This window comes from Pongo pygmaeus, chromosome 4 (assembly GCF_028885625.2).
Source record: "Pongo pygmaeus isolate AG05252 chromosome 4, NHGRI_mPonPyg2-v2.0_pri, whole genome shotgun sequence".
Lineage (NCBI taxonomy): Eukaryota > Metazoa > Chordata > Mammalia > Primates > Hominidae > Pongo > Pongo pygmaeus.
In genome coordinates, this window is record NC_072377.2 from 83,038,304 (window position 1) to 83,048,163 (window position 9,860).

The window sequence follows — 9,860 nt, forward strand, 5'->3', positions numbered from 1 at the left end:
ACATAATTGTTTTGAAATGATTATTCTAAACTACAAAGATCAACAACAGCAGTGATTGAGGTTGGACAGGTAGTTGCTGAGCAGATGCCCTCATAGAAATATTTTTTGTGTAAGGTCGTGATGGCCTTTGGGCAAGGCTGTGGGTTTTGCAGCCTTTTGTGATAATCAGGCATGCAAGTGAGAACCCTCTCTTCATAGCCCTCCCTGGATCTATTTGTCAGGGTTTTATTTTCCTATTTTTTATTATTTTTTTTGAGATGCAGTCTCACTCTGTCACCCAGGCTAGAGTGCAGTGGCGTGATCTTGGCTCACTGCAACCTCCGCCTCCCGGGTTCAAGTGATTCCCCTGCCTAAGCCTCCTGAGTGGCTGGGATTACAGGCACCCACCACCACGCCTGGCTAATTTTATATTTTTAGTAGTGGCAGGGTTTCACCATGTTGGCCAGGCTGATCTTGAACTCCTAACATTAAATGATCCACCCATCTCTGCCTCCCTAAGTGCTGGGATTACAGGCGTGAGCCACTGTGCCCAGCCAATTTTTTATTTTTTTTGAGACAGAGTCACAATTTTGCTCCATCACCAAGGCTGGAGTGCGATGGTGTGATCACAGCTCACTGCAGCCTCGACCTCCCAGGATCAAGTGATCCTTCCACCTCAACCTCCCAAGTAGCTGGGACTACAGGTGTGTACTACCACGCCTGGCTAATTCTTCAACTTTTTTGTAGATATGGGGTCTTACTATGTTGCCAAGGCTGGTCTCAAACCCTTGGCCTCAAGAAATCCTTCTACCTCAGCCTCCCAAAGTGCTGAGATTACAGGTGTAAGCCACTGTGCCCTGCCCTTTTTCTAATTTTTAACACAACTGACTCCATTTTGATTCTGATAACCTTCAACAGTGCTTGCTCATGACCGTTCAACAGTCAAAGCAGCAGCTTGTTATGAGCTTTGACACTGGATTTGGAGAAGGAAAAATTTACACTAATGACTTACAATATTAGTAGCCACACTTCTAACCAGAATGGTCATTAGAGATAAGCACAGATAATAGGCTAGAGAGGAAAGTTTCCTATCACTGGACTGGGTTACCTTTAATGCAGCCTTACTCACCTCCATAATGTTACTGCAAGGTAGACTGTAATTCACATAAACAAAGAACACCTCTGTATATTTTGTCAAGGTGCTATGAAGATTTTTTCACTGTATTACCCAATTCTCCTTTTAAGAAAAGATCTCTGTCTCAACTTATTGTGAGAGATTAGGACTAGATACATTTGTCCTTTTTGGTCTACATTCCTTCCAGGCAAAGAGAACTACATAAATCCATCATTCCCTTATCACTCTGGCTCTTTAAATGTCCTATAGCATCAAGCAATCAAATGTTACTTTTGCTATTGTTGATATATAGATGGACTATTGGGAAAAAGCTTCCCTGAATTATTCATCAGAATGAACTTTGTAACTAGTATATGAAGACAGCAGCTATATGTCAATGGTCAACCTTAAAGATGTAGTTTTTTAAAAAACTGTAAAATTATGATTTTTTTTTTTCCTTTTTTTGAGACAGGGTCTTGCTCTGTCACCCAGGCTGGAGTGTAGTGGTGCATTATAGCTGACTGCAGCCTTGACCTCTCAGGTTCAAGTGATCCTCTGGCCTCGGCCACTTGAGTAGCTGGGACCACAGGTGCATGCCTGGCTAATTTTTAGGTTTCTTTTTTGTAGAAATGAGGTTTCACTATGTTGCCCAGGTTTGTCTCGAACTCCTGGCCTCAAGTGATCCTCCTGCCTTGGCCTCCCAAAATGCTAGGATTACAGGTGTGAGTCACCACAGCCAGCTGACTTAGACTTTTTTTTTTCAATTAGCTATTCTGTATCTTTCCAAATGCACCAAAGATTTGAAGTAACTTTTGATGAAAACACAGGTACCATCAGACCAGTATAACAGGACCAAATGACTGATCAAGAAATAGGAGCAGGAACAAATAAATAAGGGCTAAGGGAAAGAAAAAACTAGAATTGTAGAAACTATCTGAGGAACATTATAGCAATTAAGCCCAAAATCTGGTCTTGAGCTTCCTAGCAGCCAGAGTGAAGAGGGAATCATGGATTTATGTAGTCTTCTTTGCCTAGAAGACACACAGGCCAAAGAAGACAAATTTATCTAGTCCTAATCTCTGACAATAATTTGAGAGAGAGATCTTTTCTTAAAAGGGGAATTGGGTAATACAGTGAAAAAAATCCTAATAGGATGTTGACAAAGCATGCAGAAGTGTTCTCTGTGTATGTGAACTATAATTCACCTTGCAGTAACATTATGACAAGTAAGGCTGCACTGCATTAGCACAAATTAGCCCCTGTAGTCAGACTCCTGGCATCCCTGGGCAATGAGAACATTGTCTTAAGTTCCAATGTGAGGCCAGTCATTTCCTAATCAGTAAGAAAAGCCTAAGGCTGGGCATGGTGGCTCACACCTGTAATCCCAGCACTTTGGGAGGCTGAGGCCGGCAGATCACCTGAAGTCAGGAGTTCAAGACCAGCCTGGCCAACGTGGCGAAAACCCGTCTCTACTAAAAAATACAAAAATTAGCCGGGTGTGGTGGTGGGTGCCTGTAATCCCAGCTACTTGGGAGGCTGAAGCAGGAGAATCGCTTGAATTCTAGAGGCAGAAGTTGCAGTGAAGCGAGATTGTGCCACTGTACTCCAGCCTGGGAGACAAAGCAAGACTCCGTCTCAAAAAAAAAAAAAAAAAGAAAAAGAAAAAAGAGCCATGATAGAGTTTGTGTGCAACCATGAACTATCCTTGGGCTGGATGCTACTGATTGTTTGATTATATGGCATCACTTACCAGTTCTTCTTCAGGTCATCTTGGATCTTTCTTTACAGGGTCCTTCCTAAGTCCCTTTCCCTGCATACTCTTTAACTGTCAGAGTTTGCTAGGGCTCCTGTTCTATTCATCCTCTATTTGATTTCATTTGCTCATGGCCTTTCCTGTTCTATTCATCCTCTATTTGATTTCATTTGCTCATGGCCTTACCCACTGCTAGTTTTCTGGTAACCCCCAAACTTATTTCCCCAGCTTATACTCCTCTCCCATGCTTCAGATCCATAAGACTTCTGGAGAAGCATCTCAAGTTCAAAATGTCCAAAGCATCTTTCTTCAACGAAATCCAGAAGCTTCAAAGTCCTCCAGAGTGGTATCACATCCTGCAATGTCTATTGGCGGCGGGGACATCTTCTCAGGTCATAACTAGGCAATACAAAGAATGTAATTTTGTTCTTCTTAATTTTGTTCCAAAATTCATTTTTCTGCCTGGCAGTAGAAACATTGTTTTTGTCAAGTCAATATAAACTCAGCGAGTTTAAGGTTTCTCCTCTGCCACCTTCTCCCTTGGGTTACATCTAAGTGATGTCAGTGTTCAAGCACTTCACGGCTGCGGTGTGGCAGGTTCTGTTTCTTTTTTTTTTTTTTTTTTTTTTTGAGACAGTTTCACTCTTGTCACCCAGGCTGGAGTGCAATGGCACAACCTCGGCTCACTGCAACCTTCCCCTCCCAGGTTCAAGTGATTCTCCTGCCTCAGCCTCCCAAGTAGCTGGGATTACAGGCGCCTGCCACCATGCCCAGCTAATTTTTGTACTTTTAGTAGAGACGGGGTTTCACCATGTTGGCCAGGCTGGTCTCAGACTCCTGACCTTAGGTGATCCACCTGCCTCGGTCTCCCAAAGTGCTGGGATTACAGGCATGAGCCACCGTGCCCGGCCAAGGTTTCTGTTTCTTGATCCACCCAATTTATGCTGGCATTTGCTCAGACAGTGGGCTCCCTCTGGCCCCTTTCTCTGCCAGCATCCACAGAGACGACCATCTTGTCTTTGGTCCCATATCCACCCAGGTGAATGTGTGTCCTCATATTTAACACAGTAGCTCTTTTGTCATACCTGCTGGAGCAGTGGGACACGGAAACATTTCAGATGCTTTCCTATGCCACACTGGGGCCCCAAGAAATGTGTTGGGCCCCTCTTAGCTTAAAAACACCATGTTGTCATTTCTACTCAGTGGCTGCTGCATCACACTGGCCCAGGGGAACTCTTCTGTAGGTCACACCCGGAACTTGAGGCATGGGCGTCCTCTGCTCTTCAATCGCCTATCCTGTCTGAAGATTCACTTTTTTACCCTCCCTGCTCCCATCTAAGGCTGATGTACTAGACAACCGGGGAGAGGAGGTTGTGCTCAGGGCCCCTCCATAGTGATATTTGCCACCCTCTCATTTCCTTCCATTCTCCTTCCTTGCTACGTGGGGAGTGTCATTAAAAAAAAATCTCATTTGAGGTGGGAAATTCCAAAGTAGAGAACTGACCCTTTCATTACTACAGTAATAACCCAAACCTGAGGGCCAAGTGAGAATACATTTGTTGAAAGGAAGAATAAATGCCAGGAAAGCAGCAGAAATCCAAATTTCAAAATACCATCCCATCACATACCTCTTGAACATCTGTCATATTCAGTTCAGCTGTTTTTGCATCGTTTACAGTTTTCTGTGTCTCTTACCTGGATTGCTACAATTAAAAAAAAAAGATCTTCCTGAATATGGTTTTCTATAAGCTTTCTTGTTTTAAGAAACTACTATTAATTTTTATAAAGATGAGGTCTCACAATGTTGCCCAGGCTGGTCTTGAACTCCTGGATTCAAGCAATCTTCCTACCTCAGCCTCCCAAAGTGCTGGGATTACAGGCATGAGCCATTGCACCTGGCCTTCCATAAGCTTTTTTTTTTTTTTTTTTCTTAGACGGAGTCTCACTCTGTCACCCAGGCTAGAGAGCAGTGGTGTGATTTTGGCTCACTGCAATCTCTACTCTACCTCCTGGGTTAAAGTGATTCTCATGTCTCAGCCTCCCGAGTAGCTGGAATTACAGGCAAGTGCCACCATGCCTGGCAAATTTTTGTATTTTTGGTAGACAAGGTTTCATCATGTTGGCCAGGCTGGTCTCAAACTCCTGAACTCAAGTGATTTGTCCACCTTGGCCTCCCAAAGTGCTGGGATTATATGTGTGAGCCGCCACGCCTGGCCCCATAAGCTTTCTTTAGGCCATTCTTGATACTGTAGCCAGAATGTTTTACTGTCTCTAAAATGTGCATCCAGTCACGCTATGTCTCCTCCTCAAAGGTTTCAGTGGCTTTCCACTGCCTTTGGGAAAAGTCAGAACTGCTGAGTACATGAAACAAAGTCCATAGTCTGGACTCTATGACTTGTTCTGATTCCCCAAGCTCAGCCATAGTGTATGTCAGGACTGTGAATTCAAATGTGTGGCTTGCTTTCCTCCATCACTCCAATCTTCAAAGTGAACATCTATTCGTCTTTTACACTTAGTTCCAATGTTACCTCCTCAGTGATATTGGCTAATTCTCTCCTGTGTATATACCTTTCATAACAGCATTGATGTATGATTGCTTCTTGGTTAACATGTATGCTTCCCCCATTAGATTATAAGCTTCTTGAGGATAGGGCTGTGTCTTCCCATCTTTGCATTCCAGTGCCTGGCAGAGTGCCTAATGACATTGTAGGTATTCACAAAATGTTTGACTGAACAGCCAACTGGCAGAGGATGCTATCAGAAGCAAAGCCACCAATCAGGAGACAAAAGGCTCTTGACATAAGAGAGAGAAATGTCTGGATATACTGGGGTTCAAACATTTCCCTATTCCTTTCCTTTTTAATCCTACCTTTTTCTTTCCCACTTTGAAGGCTACAAAGCACAGCCCTTTGGGTTTTAAACTTGGTGATCCCCAAGCATCTCCAGATGGTGACACTGTACAATAGTTGAAAGACCAAGTCACCAAGCAAACGTTAAAATTTACATGTGGTGGCCAGGCGTGGTGGCTCACACCTATAATCCCAGCACTTTGGGAGGCCAAGGCAGGTGGATCACTTGAGGTCAGGAATTCAAGACCAGCCTGGCCAACATGGCAAAACCCCATCTCTACTAAAAATACAAAAATAAGCTGGGTATGGTGGTGCACACTTGTAATCCCAGCTACTTGGGAGGCTGAGGCAGGAGAATCGCTTGAACCTGGGAGACAGAGGTTGCAGTGAGCTGAGATCTTGCCACTGCATTCCAGCCTGGGCAACAGAGTGAGACTCTATCTCAAAAAAATAAAATAAATATTAAAATAAAATAAAATAAAATAAAATTACATGTGGCGTCTTCTCTTTTCTAAGGCAGTAAACACGAACAGTCGTTTAACACATTTATTGTGCAATTACTATGTCCAAAGTATGTTGCTAGATGTTGTTTGAGTATAATTTGAGAAGATTTTCATCAAGGCTAGTAAAACTTATTTTTGAGTTTTAGTTTTCAGGAACATTTGTTCATCCACAGTTCATTCTCCTCAGTGAGAGAAGACATTAGAAGCACTGCAAGACATTTGGTGACTGGGTACTAATTATTCCTGAATATTGCTAACATTTAACAAGTAGCCTCAAGGTGGGGAAGAAGGGGGTAGGATGAAAATGAAAAGAAAAAATATTGAAATGTTTAAATAAATCATATATATCCATAAAATGAAATAATACTCTGAAGGAGTTAGGAGGAATAAGGTTGATCTGTATGTACCAACTTGGACAGATCATCTAATAAGATTAAGTTAAAAAGGCAAATTATAGAATAAAACATACCATATGATAAAATTTATGACTTTTGCCCTCCAGAACTACATGTTTCTATAAGTACATACATATTGTATACAAATGCATATAAAATGCTGAAAGGATAGACATTAAAGAGCTTATAGTAACAGTTTTTAGGGATAGAACTGAGAGGTCAAGGATGACTTTTGCTTTATCTGTATTATTAAAAACAATTACAAAAAGAAAGTATACATGAACCACTTATATAATTAAAATTAAACTTGTTTCTCCTAAAAGAGAAAAGTAGGGTGAAATTCGAATACATAATACTGTTGTGAAATGGAAAACCATTCGATCCTTCTCATTAAGTGATAGGTTGCTGAATATTGAAAATTGATCAACTTTTGTACCTGCCTTCTTAAAAAATACCCACAGGTCATGGTTCAGGCATGATGGAGAAAGGCACAGAGGAGGCAGAGGACCTGTGTTTTATTCCTGGTTCTGCCTCCTGTTTGGCTGATCACTTTATCTTGCTGAACCTCAGACTCCCCATCCCCATGGGGATAACAATAACACTGAGGTCATGAAATTGTATCAAAACTGTTGTGAGATGGAGTAGTTGGCCATGCACCATAGTCTAGGTAGTTCTATGCTTTATACTATTATGTATAACGCTGAGATTTTAATGCACAGATTGTAATTGTAAAATAAAGGCTCTGCTACAGGAGACCAAGATTAATCACTAAGTAGAAAAATATAAACAAAAGTTGTTTAAAAGTTAAACTTTATTAGACAATTTGCAAGTGATTTGCAAATTCTGTGGGTTATTTGGAGCCAATGTTGAGTACTGATTGCTCCTTTTTTCTTCCTGGACCGTCGAACATGCTCAATTTGTTGACCAAGTAGTGTAAGTCATGTCTACTCAAATTCAGACTAATTTTAATTGTAGCTTAAACTAGAAATAAAAATCAAGTATCATACAGTAGTCTAAAACCAAATACAAAGACTATAATTTGAGAGCACTTCTATCAGAGATAATTTGTATGCAGTTAAGTATATGAGTAAATATGAAAAAAAGAGGACCATTTAAGATAACAGAAATATTAACTCTCTAAACTTTCTATAGCAATGCAAACACAAAGTTACGTGGTCCTCGTGATATATTCAGTATCAAAATAATACATGTAAAAAGAAACACACAATACACATAAGCCTCTAAAACTTGACTTTGAAGAGAGGCAAATAAGCCACAGAAAGAAAGTGGTGTTCGTTAACTTCTTCTTGGCTACACCTCCTCATCCCTTAAAAACGACAACATCAAAGCCCCATATATTAACAGAAGGAATGGGATGTCACACTTAAGCAGTAAGTCATTCAATATAAAATTATTTTCTTAAACAAACATTTGAGACTAGGTTTACAGAAGACAGAAGTTATCTTATGTAGACCCTATTTCTGTATTTTGTTTCAGTGACAGAGCATTGAGAAAGCCCTGATTCACACTGAGAAATGGTACCAGTTCTTTCAACAGCTCACCTTGAAATACCAGGAAGCTCTTCAATTTACCAGAGATGGCCTTATTCTGGCATCTGCACAAAAAACAGTTAACCTGGCACTGCTGTTTGCTGGATTTCAGTTTTAAAATGTTAGAAACACCATATTTGAGTTTGTTAGTTTTAACTTCTGGTAAAATATATTTCAAAACCAAATATTAATGAAGGATCTCAATAGAACACAGTTTAAATACCATCACCTCGAGACGCGAAGTTGATTTGTTGATGTTTCTGTGTGAAATCTGGCTTTCTGAAACTCCACTTAAGGCTCCTGTGAGCTCCCACTCCTCTGGCTGTCCACCCATTCCTCTTGGCCATTCCTTTCACAAGCTCTTGTCCTGCATCTGCCCCAAGATGACATTTTCACCCTGCATTCTCTCCATTTCTTATGCTTTCAATTACCATTACATAAAGCAACAACTCCCAAATATTTATCTCCAGCTCATAGTTATCTCTCGAGCTCCATCTAGACCCACAGTTCCACTTGGATATTCGATAGGCATGTAAAATGCAAAACAGAACTCACAAAACTGAGTTTCTGCCCTCTTGAATTCACTCTCTGGGGAAATGAGATTATTCATCTGGTTGTCCACAAGATCTAGAAACATCCTGCATTCCTCTTTTCCTTGCCACCTAAATTAGTCAAGAAGTCCTACTGATTCTACCACCTATAGACTCTCTGAATCCATTCCCACCACTACTGCCATAATGCAGCCTCTCAACAGGGATTGTGATTTACATAGCTGCCTGATTTATAAACCATATTATTTTTTATAATTTTTTTTCTTTTGAGATGAAGTCTCACTGTGCCGCCCAGGCTGGAGTACGGTGGCATGATCTCGGCTCACTGCAACGTCTGCCTCCCATGTTCAAGCGCTCCTCCTCCTTCGGCCTCCCGAGTAGCTGGGATTACAGGGGCCCACGAGTAGCTGGGATTACAGGGGCCCACTACCATGCCCAGCTAATTTTTGTATTTTTCAGTAGAGACAGGGTTTCACCATGTTGGCCAGGCTGGCCTCAACTCCTGACCTCAAGTGATATGCCCACCTCAGCCTCCCAAAGTGCTGCAATTACAGGCGTGAGCCACTGTGCCCGGCCTATTTTTTATAATTTTTAATTTTTGTAGGTACATAATAGCTATATAAAATATATTTCTGATTACATCATTTCTTTGCAAAAAAAAAAAAAAATCCTCAACATTTCTCCATTACCTTCAGCATGAAACGGAAATCTTTAAAATGACTTACAAAGTCCTTCCTGCTCTGGCCTTTGGCTACTTCTCCATCCCCATCTTTTGCCATGTCCTTCCCTAACGTCCTATGCTTCGGGCTGTACTGATCCATTCTAACTTTCTGTATGTCCCAATATTTTCTTCACTCTTCTGAGCCTTTGCACAGCACACTCTCTGCAACTGTCTTTTACCTCTTCAACTAGCCAGCTCCTGCTCCTCCACCAAGCCTCAGGCAGATGTCACCTCCTTTGGGAAAGAGCCAAGCTCTCTTCCCTCTGGACTGCCCTGTGCTAGTGTTCTCCTTTGTCATATAACTTGTGCACTGCAAAGTAACTGTGTTCTGCAATGAACTGCGAGCTTCTCTCTATAGTTTGTATTCCAAAATGGGGCCTGTGACAAAGTAGGTGCTTAATAAATATTTTAGGAAAGAAATGATAAAAGCCATGACTCGGAGGCC